This window comes from Ranitomeya imitator, chromosome 2 (genome assembly GCF_032444005.1).
Source record: "Ranitomeya imitator isolate aRanImi1 chromosome 2, aRanImi1.pri, whole genome shotgun sequence".
In the NCBI taxonomy this organism is placed as follows: Eukaryota; Metazoa; Chordata; class Amphibia; order Anura; family Dendrobatidae; genus Ranitomeya; species Ranitomeya imitator.
In genome coordinates this window covers 712,484,192-712,500,617 of record NC_091283.1, presented here as the reverse complement: position 1 = coordinate 712,500,617, position 16,426 = coordinate 712,484,192, and positions in this window count along the sequence as shown.

Here is a 16,426-nt window from a genome sequence, read left to right as displayed (position 1 = left end):
GCTCCCCTCCTTCCCAGAGCCATAACTTTTTATTTTCTGTCAATTTGGCCATGTGAGGGCTTATTTTTTGCGGGACGAGTTGTACTTTTGAACGACATCATTGGTTTTAGAATGTCGTGTACTAGAAAACGGGAAAAAAATTCCAAGTGCGGTGAAATTGCAAAAAAAGTGCAATCCCACATTGGTTTTTTGTTTGGCTTTTTTGCTAGGTTCACTAAATGCTAAAACTGACCTGCCATTATGATTCTCCAGGTCATTACGAGTTCATAGACACCAAACATGACTAGGTTATTTTTTATCTAAGTGGTGAAAAAAAATTCCAAACTTTGCTAAAAAAAAAAAATTGCGCCATTTTCCGATACTCGTAGCGTCTCCATTTTTCATCATCTGGGGTCGGTTGAGGGCTTAATTTTTGCGTGCCGAGATGACGTTTTTAATGATAGCATTTCGGTGCAGATACGTTCTTTTGATCGCCCGTTATTGCATTTTAATGCAATGTCGCGGCGACCAAAAAAACGTAATTCTGGCGTTTCGAATTTTTTTACCGCTACGCTGTTTAGCGATCAGGTTAATACTTTTTTTTAATTGATAGATCGGGCGATTCTGAGCGGCGATACCAAATATGCGTAGATTTGATATTTTTTTAATTGATTTATTTTGATTGGGGCGAAAGGGGGGTGATTTAAACTTTTATGTTTTTTTTATTTTTTTCACATTTTTTAAAACTTTTTTTTTAACTTTTGCCATGCTTCAATAGCCTCCATGAGAGGCTAGAAGCAGGCATAGCACGATCGGCTCTGCTACATAGCAGCGATCTGCTGATCGCTGCTATGTAGCAGAATTGCACGTGTGCTGTGAGCGCCGACCACAGGGTCGCACTCACAGCGACGGGCAATCAGTAACCATAGAGGTCTCAAGGACCTCTATGGTTACCATTCACAAGCATCGCCGACCTCCGATCATGTGACGGGGGTCGGCGATGACGTCATTTCCGGCCGCCCGGCCGGAAGCGGTAGTTAAATGCCGCTGTCTGCGTTTGACAGCGGCATTTAACTAGTTAATAGGTGCGGGCAGATCGCGATTCTGCCCGCGCCTATTACGGGCACATGTCAGCTGTTCAAAACAGCTGACATGTCCCGGCTTTGGTGCGGGCTCACCGCGGAGCCCTGCATCAAAGCAGGGGAGCCGGCATCGGACGGTATAGTACGTCCGATGCCGGTAAGGGGTTAAATCTCCCTTTTTTGGTGGGGAGACTGCAACAAAACTCAGGCCCAGTGTATTACACTACACAATGTAAGTGGCAGAACGTGGCTGGAAGATATATCAAAAAATACAAGGACTGTAGTACAATTTCAATCTCCCTGCAATGATCTCAGGAAAAGTATGGCAGCAATAAAAAGGACTGCTGCACACAAAAGTGTGGACAAATAAACAAGAGAACTGTGCAGAAAGGAGCAACAGGATTTTTGCGTTTAAAAAAAGCAGTTGGTTTGCACAGCGGCGTACAAACAGCAATGCGGCTATCAGGGAGCCTTATAAGGCAGCCTATTAAGCTACAGCGCTGATGCACAAAAATATAAACTCCACTGTCCCTGCAAAGAAAAGTTGGTGTTGGACAGTGGAAATCACTACAGCACAAGCAGTTTTGGGGTTAATCTTCCCTCCCTAACTATATCCCTTCTTCTGATGCAGCAGCAGCAACCTCTCCCTATGCTAAGATCGGCAGAAGTAAGATGGCGGTCGGCATGCACGCCCCTTTATAGCCCTTGTGACGCCGTAGAAAGCAAGCCAATCACTGTCATGCCCTTCTCTAAGATGGTGGGGACTGAGACCTATGTCATCACGCTGCCCACACTCTGCGTCCTCCTTCATTGGATGAGAAATGGCACTGAAAACATCATACAAAATGCGACTTTGGCACGAAGATCGCCGACCTCATGGCCGATCCCACACTAGGATCGAGTCGGTTTTCACAAAACCCGACTTTGCCGAAAGTTGGCGATTTTTTAATTTGTCCAATTCATTTCGCTCAAACTTACATCCGACTATGAATCACATTCATATCTTTCAAATGGAACCTGAAAGCCCACCTCTTCAGGAAAGCCTACAGACTGCAATGACCCCTATGCCTTCTCATCACTACCAAAGCTACCACCTCACCAACACCGGAGCTCCTGCAACCCCCAGCATATTGTCTCCTTCCCCACCATCCTGTACAATGTAATCCTGCAAGGGCAGGGTCCTTGCCCTTCTATATCAGTCTGTAATAGTTCGTTTTCTTACTGTAAGTGATATCTGTAATTTGTATGTACCCCCTTCTCATGTACAGCACCATGGAATCAATGGTGCTATATAAATAATAATAATAATAATACATATATACACACAATTTAGAAGCTAGAAAAATATCAGGCCAAATATGCATATATGTAAGGCTACACAATATATCTTAGAAAAAGGAAAGATAAAGAAAAATGCAGTAAACAAAAAACCGTGATTCTCTCAATTCTTAAATGTCATGAAGGTCTCGACTGGGGGGATGTAGATAAATGCAATAAATAACCCCTCATATAGCTCCTTTAATGAAAAGTTATAAAATGTTCTTCCTGTAAGAAATAGAACTACAACATATATGAGAAAGTTGGAAAACTTTTAATGCAAACATTGATTAAAGTTGTTTTCTCATCTCCAAGATCTAATCCCAATATGTAGAATATGTAATATTAATAATATTAGCAAATACCTCCAATAGGGTTGAGCGAAACGGGTCGGCCATTTTCAGAAGTCGCCGACTTTTGGCAAAGTCGGGTTTCATGAAACCCGACCCGACCCCTGTGTGGGGTCGGCCATGAGGTCGGCGATCTTCTGAATCTGGTATCGGAATTCCGATACCGAGTTCCGATATGTTTGCAATATCGGAAATCGGTATCGGAATCCATATTTAAGTGTAATAAAGAATTAAAATAAAAAATATTGCTATACTTACCCTCTGACGCGCCCTGGTACTAACCGGCAGCCTTCCTTCCTTAGAATCAGCGCGTGAAGGACCTTTAGATGACGTCGCGGCTTGTGATTGGTCGCGCGACCGCCCATGTGACCGCTCACGTGACCAATCACAAGCCGCGACGTCACCGGAGGTCCTTCAAGCGCTGATTCTTAGGAAGGAAGGCTGCCGGAAAGAAGCAGGGCGCGTCCGAGGGTGAGTATATTCCTATTAGGTATATACTCACCCTCACTCATCACAAGCCGCGACGTCATCTAAAGGTCCTTCACGCGCTGATTCTAAGGAAGGAAGGCTGCCGGTTAGTACCAGGGCACGTCCGAGGGTGAGTATAGCAATATTTTTTATTTTAATTCTTTATTTTACATATGGATCCCAGGGCCTGAATGAGAGTTTCCTCTCCTTCAGACCCTGGGAACCATTGGAAACCCAATGCACTGCTTTGGGTTTCGTGTTTCAGCCGACCCCGACCCCGACTTTTCTATAGGATCGGCCGATTTCACTCGACAGTCGGGTTTCGTGAAACCCGAACCGATCCTATAAAAGTAAAAGTCGCTCAACCCTAACCTCCAAATATAAACATAGATTAGTCCTTCTGATTCACTATGTCATGTACATGTGCAGGACATTGCAGAAGCTTAGGTATCCATAGTTACAACACTAACAGCTAACTAACTGCCATTATATGAGTGGTCGTAACCATGGATACTGTAATGCTCTGAGCATGAAAGCGACAACGCAAATCAGAAGATCTATACAACATTTCTAATTGGAGGTATTTGCTAATATTATTATTTCATCTACTACATGTTGGGATAGGATCTTGGAGATTGGAATACCCTTTTAGGCTATGTGCACATGTTGCGGATTTCCTGCGGATTCGCAGCAGATTTTTCCGCGCAGAAACGCTGCAGACCCGCACTGTGATGTACAGTACAACGTTATTCAATGGGATAAAAAAAAGCTGTGCAGATGGTGCGGAAAAATCAGTGCGGAATTGCTGTGGATTTCAAAGAAGTGCATGTCACTTCTTTTGTGCCGATCTGCAGCGTTTCTGCACCGCTCCATGATAAAAATCCGCAGTGGCAAAAACCACAGAAAATCTGCACAAAATCCGCATAAAAACCGCGGAAAATCCGGAGCTGCGGATTCTGCCAGGAGATCCGGATTTTGTGCAGAAAATTCTGCACCTCTTCTCCTACGTGTGCACATAGCCTTAAACTTTCCCTTTATGGGATTTTTTTTGACTAAACACCCAACAATAACAACAAGATACTAAACCACAAAATGTTATTCAAATTATAGGAATTAATCAACAAAATTGTAGATCAAACAATGCATGGTTATACAAACTGGTGATGGTCATTATCTCAAACACTTGTTTGTCGTGCTTACTGAGGAGTCTTCTGCCATTTTGATAGACATTGAAACCATTGGGCTTTACAATTGCATGTCAGCAATTTGATTAATTGCAGTGTTGCCCTTTACATTTCTCAGACATTGAAGCAATGGATGGTTTCATAATTTGACATGTTTGATCCGTCTTAGAGTAAGCTAACAAGATAGCATAGAGACTTGGCATTATCTTTCAGTCTATCAAGATTGAAAGTGCCTAGTCTAGAAGTATAAAGGTTACGCTATACAGAGACAGAACATAGGGACAGACTTGTCAGTTCGTCTCTTATAAAAGTCTTGTCCATGCTTGTGTTGCAGCCCTATGATTCTATTTTCCTTCAAAGTCTCTGAGATAAGGAATTGTTTTGAACTATGTGGCAAAAGAGATTACAATCAGATTTGGCTTCTTGCGTTCAATTAGGTTTAAACTTTAGAGCGTAGTTTGAGAATTCTGATGATCATAGGCAAAAATAATAATGTTCACACTCTAATATATTGATTTATTGAGCAAACTGCAACATGCAGCCATAGTAATATTATATTTAATAATCTATACAGTTATATGAATATGTTAAGTATATTAACCCCTGAAGATAAGCAGAAAATGGTAATGACTACTAAAACTTAAGGTACCGTCACACTAGACGATATCGCTAGCGATCCGTGACGTTGCAGCGTCCTCGCTAGCGATATCGTCCAGTGTGACAGGCAGCAGCGATCAGGCCCCTGCTGTGCTGTCGCTGGTCGGGGAAGAAAGTCCAGAACTTTATTTGGTCGCTGGACTCCCCGTAGACATCGCTGAATTGGCGTGTGTGACACCGATTCAGCGATGTCTTCACTGGTAACCAGGGTAAACATCGGGTAACTAAGCGCAGGGCCGTGCTTGGTAACCCGATGTTTACCCTGGTTACCATCCTAAAAGTAAAAAAAAACAACCACTACATACTTACCTACCGCTGTCTGTCCTCCAGCGCTGTGCGCTGCAATCCTCCTGTGCTGGCTGTGAGCGTCGGTCAGCCGGAAAGCAGAGCGGTGACGTCACCGCTCTGCTTTCCGGCCGCTGTGCTCACACAGCCAGTACAGGAGGAGAGCAGAGCACAGCGCTGGAGGACAGACAGCGGTAGGTAAGTATGTACTGTTTGTTTTTTTTTACTTTTAGGATGGTAACCAGGGTAAACATCGGGTTACTAAGCGCGGCCCTGCGCTTAGTTACCCGATGTTTACCCTGGTTACCGGCATCGTTGGTCGCTGGAGAGCGGTCTGTGTGACAGCTCTCCAGCGACCAAACAGCGACGCTGCAGCGATCCGGATCGTTGTCGGTATCGCTGCAGCGTCGCTTAATGTGAAGGGGCCTTTACACACTGAGGGAGTAGTTCTAAATGAAAGAGGAAGAGAGGAATGGAGTGAAGTTTTGAAGTATTGAACTTTTTTAAAAATTTATAAAAAGTATATATATTATTTTTGTTATTCTTTAGTACAAAGCTATGCAAAAAATGAGGAGATTAGGTTTATTAAGGAGGGGATGACTGCAGATGTAAGAGCTCAACACTGTTAATCAAATATCTTATATGCGGGAATATTCTATTTTGCATATCAAAATTCTCCCTCTTACATCATGCGGTTTTGGTAGACTACTTGAAGTTCAGGTCACTTCTTGAGTTAAATGAAGTCTTTAAACTCAACTCTAATACCTATTCATTTGGTATAAATAATAATAAATAATCCCTTTTTTGTGGATTTTCTGAACTTCATAGAATGACAAAATCTCGAAAAGGGGTAAGATTAAAATTTGTAAAAGCAAGTTTCTTATATGTTGCAGGAGCCAGCATTAAAGCTGGTCATGAAAACTTTTTTAAACTTTTGTCATTTTTTTGTATTATTCTTTTTTTCAATGTGCAAACTACCTCTCACCTCTCTGGTTTACACTTTTATGACCTAATATGATAATTTAAATAGTCTGCATCACACCCCTAAATTTTTGGCAGCTTTCAGTAACACATTCTTAAGAAAAAGGTTTCGGAAACAAGCTTGTGGTTTTAGTGCAGTGATTTTGTGGTCCAGATATGTTAATTATATTTTGTTGATATGGCAGGGATTCACATCATCATTGGATGCTTTCTTTTGGAAATTATATAATAAGGATGTTAACATAAAATTGACCATAAAGTACAGAAATGAAGACCTGCATTTTTAGACATACTGAGAAAAATTCTGCTTCCTAACAACAGATATATTCCAAAAAGCTACGGTCACCAACACATTGTTACACACAACATCTTTTCACCATCCCCAAACAAAATGAGTCCTTCTGTTGAGACATTTTTTGTGTATGAAATAATTTGCTCCAATAATGGGTGCTTAGTACAACAGTTTAAGATCTTGACTGAGGCAAAGATGGTATGGTCATAAGGTGACATGAGATTCATATAGAAGAGCCAATCATTCATCAAGATATCAAATATTGTCAGGTAGGAAAGAAATATACACAATGAGCAACAAGCAGACATGACTAGTTTTCTAGAAAACCTTGTCCAGTAATATTGACAGTTGGAGTTTTGGCTTAATGCCTCTCATAAAATCCCTCTATAGGAGAAAATCCCAAAGTCTTAAAGGCCCCTTGACAAAGAGTCGCTATGTCCCTCCACCTTTACCATTTAGGATAAGATGTCTTAGATGGGGATTGTTTTGCATTCAAACTTATGGGAACGATAACACATTTCAAAGACTTTACAAAGTAAAAGAATTTGCAAGACAGAAATATAAATGTATCGAGTTCCCACCGCTGTTCAGGGGGGATTTCAAACCATCTCCACTGCGGTCTCCCATTCTTCTCCAGCCACAGTGGAACTTGCTCAGCAGAGACGTCGATCCCAGCGTCTGGCTCAAGCAGATACTGTGCAGCTGATTACACATGATGAGAGCATTATACTGCCTCTGTACAAATCCCTAGTTAGACCGCACATGGAGTACTGTGTCCAGTTTTGGGCACCGGTGCTCAGGAAGGATATAATGGAACTAGAGAGAGTACAAAGGAGGGCAACAAAATTAATAAAGGGGATGGGAGAACTACAATACCCAGATAGATTAGCGAAATTAGGATTATTTAGTCTAGAAAAAAGACGACTGAGGGGCGATCTAATAACCATGTATAAGTATATAAGGGGACAATACAAATATCTCGCTGAGGATCTGTTTATACCAAGGAAGGTGACGGGCACAAGGGGGCATTCTTTGCGTCTGGAGGAGAGAAGGTTTTTCCACCAACATAGAAGAGGATTCTTTACTGTTAGGGCAGTGAGAATCTGGAATTGCTTGCCTGAGGAGGTGGTGATGGCGAACTCAGTCGAGGGGTTCAAGAGAGGCCTGGATGTCTTCCTGGAGCAGAACAATATTGTATCATACAATTATTAGGTTCTGTAGAAGGACGTAGATCTGGGTATTTATTATGATGGAATATAGGCTGAACTGGATGGACAAATGTCTTTTTTCGGCCTTACTAACTATGTTACTATGTTACTGCTGCCTTTCCAGGCTCTGCCCTTATAGCCAGTGCTGACCAGCAGCGAGCAGGCCTTTCTGGGACTAAGTGCCACTTTTCTCATGCTGAGCATGCCCACGGGACAAACTCCCATTGGACGTCGAGGGGGGTCACATGTTCAGGACCTGTTGCAGTTCCTATTGGACCATCTGGAAGGTCCCGCTCTGCTACTGCTATAAAAGCTTTGCATTGCTGCTCGGCCATGCGCTAGTATAAACTAGTATAGTGCTATCTGCAGTGCGCTATCAGTGCGCTCATCTGACAACCGTCAGTTTAGGGTGGGAATTCCCGCTTAAACTGTGCATCTGACTCAGGGCGTCCTCAGGCGCAGGCTCAAAAGCCACCATGGATCAGAGCCAGTTCAATCACCAGATTAGGGGGGGTGATTCTTAGGGATCCCACTAGTGTCTTATAGCTGCATCTTGTGACTGCTCACATTGTGCAGAGTATTGTGAACTCTGTGAAGCAACAGAGTTCGTTACCATTTCACACGGGGTAAAGTCTAACCCACGTGTAAGCTAAGTGTCCATCCGCCATTACATAGCAGCAGGTACCATATCTGCTCAGTGGACCGCGGGCTGGAAACGCACCTCGTATCAATCTCTTTATTATTTGGTGCGTTACGCTAGCCCTAACGTTATGTAAGCTGCTCTTGCAAGAAAAGAAATGTAGGAATGACTATTAGGCAACTAAAATTTTGAGTCTATACAAGTCACAAACGTTTAGGAAAATTATCCCAAGACATTTTAAAGAATACCATAATTACAATTCTAGTGTATTTAAAGAATAAAAGGATTGATAGGGTTCAACTGAAACAAAATGGATCATAGTACTTGACACGGTATAAAAAAATGGACAATTCCCAATTTGTCGAATCTTGCGTATGCTGAGTTCTTAATCAAATCTTGACATGTATATGTATGGCCTTATACAGTATGTGCCCCTATGTACAGTAATTCTATTTAACTTTCATGCTCTTTGATTGTCATGAAACAAAGGCTTTTCTTATTTATGTGCAGCTTGTATGCTAATTTTTGTTATTTTGTTGTATAGTAATTTTAGGTATTTTTAGCATTTTAGTTCTTTAACCCCTTCCCGACCTTTGACGCCACGTAGGCGTCATGAAAGTCGGTGCCAATCCGACCCATGATGCCTATGTGGAGTCATGGAAAGATCGCGTCCCTGCAGATCGGGTGAAAGGGTTAACTCCCATTTCACCCGATCTGCAGGGACAAGGGGAGTGGTAGTTTAGCCCAGGGGGGTGGCTTCACCCCCCCGTGGCTACGATCGCTCTGATTGGCTGTTGAAAGTGAAACTGCCAATCAGAGCGATTTGTAATATTTCACCTATTATAACTGGTGAAATATTACAATCCAGCCATGGCCGATGCTGCAATATCATCGGCCATGGCTGGAAACACTAATGTGCCCCCACCCCACCCCACCGATTGCCCCCCCAGCCCCCCGATCTGTCCGGTACACTGTACTGGCTCCCCGCCGTCCTGTGCTCCGCTCCCCCGTGCTCTTGTCCGCTCCCCCGTGCTCCAATCACCCTCCCCGTGCTCCAACCACCCCCCCTGCATTCCGATCCACCCCCCCCGTGCTCCGTTACACCCCCCGTGCTCCGTTACACCGCCCCCGTGCTCCGTTCCACCCCCCCGTGCTCCGTTCCACCCCTCCCGTGCTCCGATTCACCCCCCTATGCTCCGATCCCCCCCCCGTGCTCCCCCCCACCCCGTCATACTTACCGATCCTGCCGGGGTCCGTCCGTCTTCTCCCCGGGCGCCGCCATCTTCCAAAATGGCGGGCGCATGCGCAGTACGCCCGCCGAATCTGCCGGCCGGCAGATTCGTTCCAAAGTGCATTTTGATCACTGAGATAGATTATATCTCAGTGATCAAAATAAAAAAAATAATAATTGACCCCCCCCTTTGTCACCCCCATAGGTAGGGACAATAAAAAAATAAAGAATATTTTTCCGCTAATGTTAGAATAGGGATAGGGTTAGGGTTAGGGGTAGGGTTAGGGCTAGGGTTAGGGTTAGGGTTAGGGCTAGGGTTAGGGCTAGGGTTAGGGCTATGGTTAGGGTTAGGGTTAGGGCTAGGGTTAGGGTTAGGGTTAGGGCTAGGGTTAGGGTTAGGGCTAGGGTTAGGGTTTCGGTATGTGCACACGTATTCTGGTCCTCTGCGGATTTTTCCGCTGCGGATTTGATAAATCCGCAGTGCTAATCCGCTGCAAATTTATGGCAGATTTACCGCGTTTTTTCTGCGCATTTCACTGCGGTTTTACAATTGCGATTTTCTATTTGAGCAGTTGTAAAACCGCTGCGGAATCCGCACAAAGAAGTGACATGCTGCGGAATGTAAACCTCTGCATTTCCGTGCAGTTTTTCCGCAGCATGTGTACAGCGATTTTTGTTTACCATATGTTTACATTGAACTGTAAACTCATGGGAAACTGCTGTGGATCCACAGCGTTTTCCGCAGCATGTGCACATACCTTTAGAATTAGGCTATGTGCACACGGTGCGGATTTGGCTGCGCAGCAGTGTTCCATCAGGTTTACAGTACCATGTAAACATATGGAAACCAAATCCGCTGTGCCCATGGTGCGGAAAATACCGTGCGGAAACGCTGCGTTGTTTTTTTTTACGCAGCATGTCAATTCTTTGTGCGGATTCCGCAGCGTTTTACACCTGTTCCTCAATAGGAATCCGCAGGTGAAATCCGCAAAAAAAACACTGGAAATCCGCGGAAAATCCGCAGGTAAAACGCAGTGCCTTTTACCCGCGGATTTTTCAAAAATGATGCTGAAAAATCTCACACGAATCTGCAACGTGGGCACATAGCCTTAGGGTTAGGGTTGGAATTAGGGTTGTGGTTAGGGTTAGGGGTGTGTTGGGGTTAGGGTTGGAATTAGGGTTATGGCTACAGTTGGGATTAGAGTTAGGGGTGTGTTGGGGTTAGTGTTGGAGGTAGAATTGAGGGGTTACCACTGTTTAGGCACATCAGGGGTCTCCAAACGCAACATGGCGCCACTAGGGTTGAGCGAAACGGGTCGTTCATTTTCAAAAGTCGCCGACTTTTGGCAAAGTCGGGTTTCATGAAACCCGATCCGACCCCTGTGCGGGGTCGGCCATGCGGTACGCGACTTTCGCGCCAAAGTCGCGTTTCAATGACGCGAAAAGCGCCATTTCTCAGCCAATGAAGGTAAACGCAGAGTGTGGGCAGCGTGATGACATAGGTCCTGGTCCCCACCATCTTAGAGAAGGGCATTGCAGTGATTGGCTTGCTGTCTGCGGCGTCACAGGGGCTATAAAGGGGCGTTTCCGCCGACCGCCATGTTACTACTGCTGATCTGAGCTTAGGGAGAGGTTGCTGCCACTTCGTCAGAAGCAGGGATAACGTTAGGCAGGGTCCATTAACCACCAAACCGCTTCTGCTGTAGCGATTTCCACTGTCCAACACCACCTTCGGTGTGCAGGGACAGTGGAAGCTACATTTTTTTTTTTTTCCTCAGCGCTGTAGCTCATTGGGCTGCCCTAGAAGGCTCCCTGATAGCTGCATTGCTGTGTGTACGCCGCTGTGCAAACCAACTGCTTTTTTCAAAGCACAAATCCTCTTGTTCCTTCCTTTCTGCACAGCTATCTTGTTTGTTTGTCCACACTTTTTATTTAATTTGTGCATCAGTCCACTCCTTATTGCTGCCTGCCATACCTGGCTGAGATTACTGCAGGGAGATAGTAATTGAAGGACAGTTCCTTTTTTTTTTTTTTTTTTTTTTTGTGGGAGATTAAGATTGGCATTTCTGCTAGAGTGCCATCCCTGTCTGTGCCATCTCTCACTCAGTGGGCCATAGAAAGCCTATTTATTTTTTTGCTTGATTTGGGTTCCAAAATCTACCTGAAAAAATCACTACATCAATCAGTGGGAGAAAAATATTGGCCTCAGGGCTTGTGTGCCACTCCTGACTCCTGTGTGCATCATCACTCACTCAGTGGGCCATAGAAAGCCTATTTTTTTTTTTTTGCTTTATTTGGGTTCTAAATTCTACCTGAAAAAATCAATAAATCAATCAGTGGGAGATTAATATTGGCCTTTGGGCTTGTGTGCCAGTCCTAAGCGTGCCATCTCTCTCTCTCAGATAGTGGGCCATAGAAAGCCTATTTATTATTTATTTTATTGGGTTTATAAATTTTCCCTGAAAAAAAAAAAAAAAAAAGTGGGAGATTAATATTGGCCTCTGGGCTTGTGTGCCAGTCCTGAGCGTGCCATCTCTCTCACAAATAGTGGGCCATAGAAAGCCTATTTATTTATTTTTTTTTGGTTTTATAAATTCTCCCTGAAAAAAAAAAGGGAGATTAATATTGGCCTTTGGGCTTGTGTGCCAGTCCTAAGCGTGCCATCTCTCTCTCTCAGATAGTGGGCCATAGAAAGCCTATTTATTATTTATTTTATTGGGTTTATAAATTTTCCCTGAAAAAAAAAAAAGTGGGAGATTAATATTGGCCTCTGGGCTTGTGGGCCAGTCCTGAGCGTGCCATCTCTCTCACAAATAGTGGGCCATAGAAAGCCTATTTATTTTTTTGGTTGATTTGGGTTCTAAATCCTACCTGAAAAAATCAATAAATCAATCAGTGGGAGATAAATATTGGCCTCTGGGCTTGTGTGCCACTCCTGACTCCTGTGTGCGTCATCTCTCACTCAGTGGGCCATAGAAAGCCTATTTTTTGTTTTATTTGTTTTCTAAATTCTCCCTGAAAAAATCATTTTATTTTATTTGGTTTCTAAATTCTTCCTGAAAAAATCATTTTTTTTTTATTTTTTTTTTTCTAAAGTCTCCCTAAAAAAAAAAAAAAAAAAATCAGTGGGAGATTAATATTGCCCTTTCTGCTTGTGTGCCAGTCTTGACTCCTGGGTGTGCCATCTCTCTCTCTCTCTCCAATTGTGGGCCATAGAAAGCCTATTATTTTTTTAGCTTGATTTGGGTTCCAAAATCTACCTGAAAAAATCACTACATCAATCATTGGGAGAACAATATTGGCCTCTGGGCTTGTGTGCCACTCCTGACTCCTGTGTGCGTCATCTCTCACTCAGTGGGCCATAGAAAGCCTATTTTTTGTTTTATTTGTTTTCTAAATTCTCCCTGAAAAAATCATTTTATTTTATTTGGTTTCTAAATTCTTCCTGAAAAAATCATTTTTTTTAATTATTTTTTTTTCTAAAGTCTCCCTGAAAAAAAAAAATAAATAAAATCAGTGGGAGATTAATATTGCCCTTTCTGCTTGTGTGCCAGTCTTGACTCCTGGGTGTGCCATCTCTCTCTCTCTCTCCAATTGTGGGCCATAGAAAGCCTATTATTTTTTTTAGCTTGATTTGGGTTCCAAAATCTACCTAAAAAAATCACTACATCAATCATTGGGAGAACAATATTGGCCTCTGGGCTTGTGTGCCACTCCTGACTCCTGTGTGCGTCATCTCTCACTCAGTGGGCCATAGAAAGCCTATTTTTTGTTTTATTTGTTTTCTAAATTCTCCCTGAAAAAATCATTTTATTTTATTTGGTTTCTAAATTCTTCCTGAAAAAATCAATTTTTTTTATTATTTTTTTTTTCTAAAGTCTCCCTGAAAAAAAAAAAAAATCAAATCAGTGGGAGATTAATATTGCCCTTTCTGCTTGTGTGCCAGTCTTGACTCCTGGGTGTGCCATCTCTATCTCTCTCTCCAATTGTGGGCCATAGAAAGCCTACTATTTTTTTAGCTTGATTTGGGTTCCAAAATCTACCTGAAATTATCACTACATCAATCATTGGGAGAACAATATTGGCCTCTGGGCTTGTGTGCCACTCCTGAATCCTGTGTGCGTCATCTCTCACTCAGTGGGCCATAGAAAGCCTATTTTTTGTTTTATTTGTTTTCTAAATTCTCCCTGAAAAAATCATTTTATTTTATTTGGTTTCTAAATTCTTCCTGAAAAAATCATTTTTTTTATTATTTTTTTTTTCTAAAGTCTCCCTGAAAAAAAATAAATAAATAAAAAAAAACAGTGGGAGATTAATATTTACATTTGCGCTTCAGTGACAGTCCTGCGTGTGTGGCATCTCTCTCATTTGGTGCCACCAAAAACAGAGTGTGTAACATTGTGCCTGATTTTCATTGTGGTCTCACCCACCTGTAAAGGGGTAGCTAAATCATACTGAAGTTATAGCTCACCGTGTAAGTTGTGTGACAGCAACAAGTACCGTTAGTTTGGTTACGTTTTTAAAACAATGAGGAAGTCTGGTGGAAGAGGTCGTGGCCGGGGGCGTTCATTGTCAGCTGGTAATTGGCTTATCTTGCTGACTCAGCCTCTAGCTCTTTTGCCTCCTCTCGTGAAACTGGTAAAAGTAAAAGCAGCGCGTCGTTAGTGGATGTTCACGGTCAGGGACAAGTCGCTTCCTTGTCCTCTTCAGCAAAAACAACAACAGAGAAGAATGCAGCAGGCGACACAACGGGCTACTCCATGGAGCTCTTTACACATACCGTCCCTGGCTTAGAAAGTGAAGCAGTTAACAGTCCATGCCCATTACAAGTTGAATCTGACATGGAGTGCACTGATGCACAGCCACAGCCAGACTACTATGCTGGTCCTTTGACTCAGACCACAACATTGCCCTCGCAGGGTAATGATCAAGAATCAGACCCTGATGAGACTATGTTGCCCCATCACGAACGCTATACCACCGACCGCCACGGTGACACAGACGAAGTTGCACACGAGCTACAAGAAGAGGTAATAGATGACCCAGTTCTTGACCCCGATTGGCAGCCATTGGGGGAACAGGGTGCAGGCGGCAGCAGTTCTGAAGCGGAGGAGGAGGGGCCGCAGCAGGCATCAACATCGCAACAGGTTCCATCTGCCGGGCCCGTATCTTGCCCAAAACACGTGGCAAAGCCAAAACCTGTTGGAGGACAGCGTGGCCATCCGGTTAAAGCTCAGTCTGCAATGCCTGAAAAGGTATCCAATGCTAGAAAGAGTGCAGTCTGGCATTTTTTTAAACAACATCCAATTGATCAGCGCAAAGTCATCTGTCAAAAATGTTCAACTACCTTAAGCAGAGGGCAGAATCTGAAAAGTCTCAATACAAGTTGCATGCATAGACATTTAACCACCATGCATTTGCAAGCTTGGACTAACTACCAAACGTCCCTTAAGGTTGTAGCACCCTCGGCCAATGAAGCTAGTCATCAACGCAACATCCCTTCCGGCAGTGTAGGGCCACCATTTTCCGCACCACCTGCAGTATCTGTGCAGGTTTCTTTGCCAGGCCAAAGCAGTCAGGGTCAGGGAATCACCAGTTTCGTAGTAGGAAACACTGCATCTAGGGCACCGGCGGCAACAATACCATCTCCCAACGTCTCTCAGTCTGCCATGTCCAGCGGCACCCCCGCTAGTTCCACGATCTCCAGCTCTCCAGTCCAGCTCACCCTACATGAGACTATGGTTAGAAAAAGGAAGTACTTAGCCTCGCATCCGCGTACACAGGGTTTGAACGCCCACATAGCTAGACTAATCTCGTTAGAGATGATGCCCTACCGGTTAGTTGAAAGTGAAGCTTTCAAAGCCCTGATGGACTACGCTGTACCACGCTACGAGCTACCCAGTCGACACTTTTTTTCCAGAAAAGCCATCCCAGCCCTCCACCAGCATGTTAAAGAGCGCATCGTCCATGCACTCAGGCAATCTGTGAGCACAAAGGTGCACCTGACAACAGATGCATGGACCAGTAGGCACGGCTAGGGACGTTACGTGTCCATCACGGCACACTGGGTGAATGTTGTGGATGCAGGGTCCTCAGGGGACAGCAAGTTTGGGACAGTTCTGCCTAGCCCATGGTCTAGGAAACAGTTGGCTGTAGCCGTTCGCACCCCCTCCTCCTCCTCCTCGTCCTCCTGCAGAAGCGAGAGCTCGTCCACAGACCGCAGTCGCACAACTACTCCATCCGCAGCTGCCACTGTTGCACACCAGGTCTCCCATTATGGGGCAGCTACTGGCAAACGTCAGCAGGCTGTATTGGCTATGAAGTGTTTGGGCGACAACAGACACACCGCGGAAGTTCTGTCCGAGTTCTTGCAGAAAGAAACGCAGTCGTGGCTGGGCACTGTAGATCTTGAGGCAGGCAAGGTAGTGAGTGATAACGGAAGGAATTTCATGGCTGCCATCTCCCTTTCCCAACTGAAACACATTCCTTGCCTGGCTCACACCTTAAACCTGGTGGTGCAGTGCTTCCTGAAAAGTTATCCGGGGTTATCCAACCTGCTCCTCAAAGTGCGTGGACTTTGCTCACATATCCGCCGTTCGCCCGTACACTCCAGCCGTATGCAGACCTATCAGCGTTCTTTGAACCTTCCCCAGCATCGCCTAATCATAGACGTTGCAACAAGGTGGAACTCAACACTGCACATGCTTCAGAGACTGTGCGAACAGAGGCGGGCTGTTATGTTTTTGTGGGAG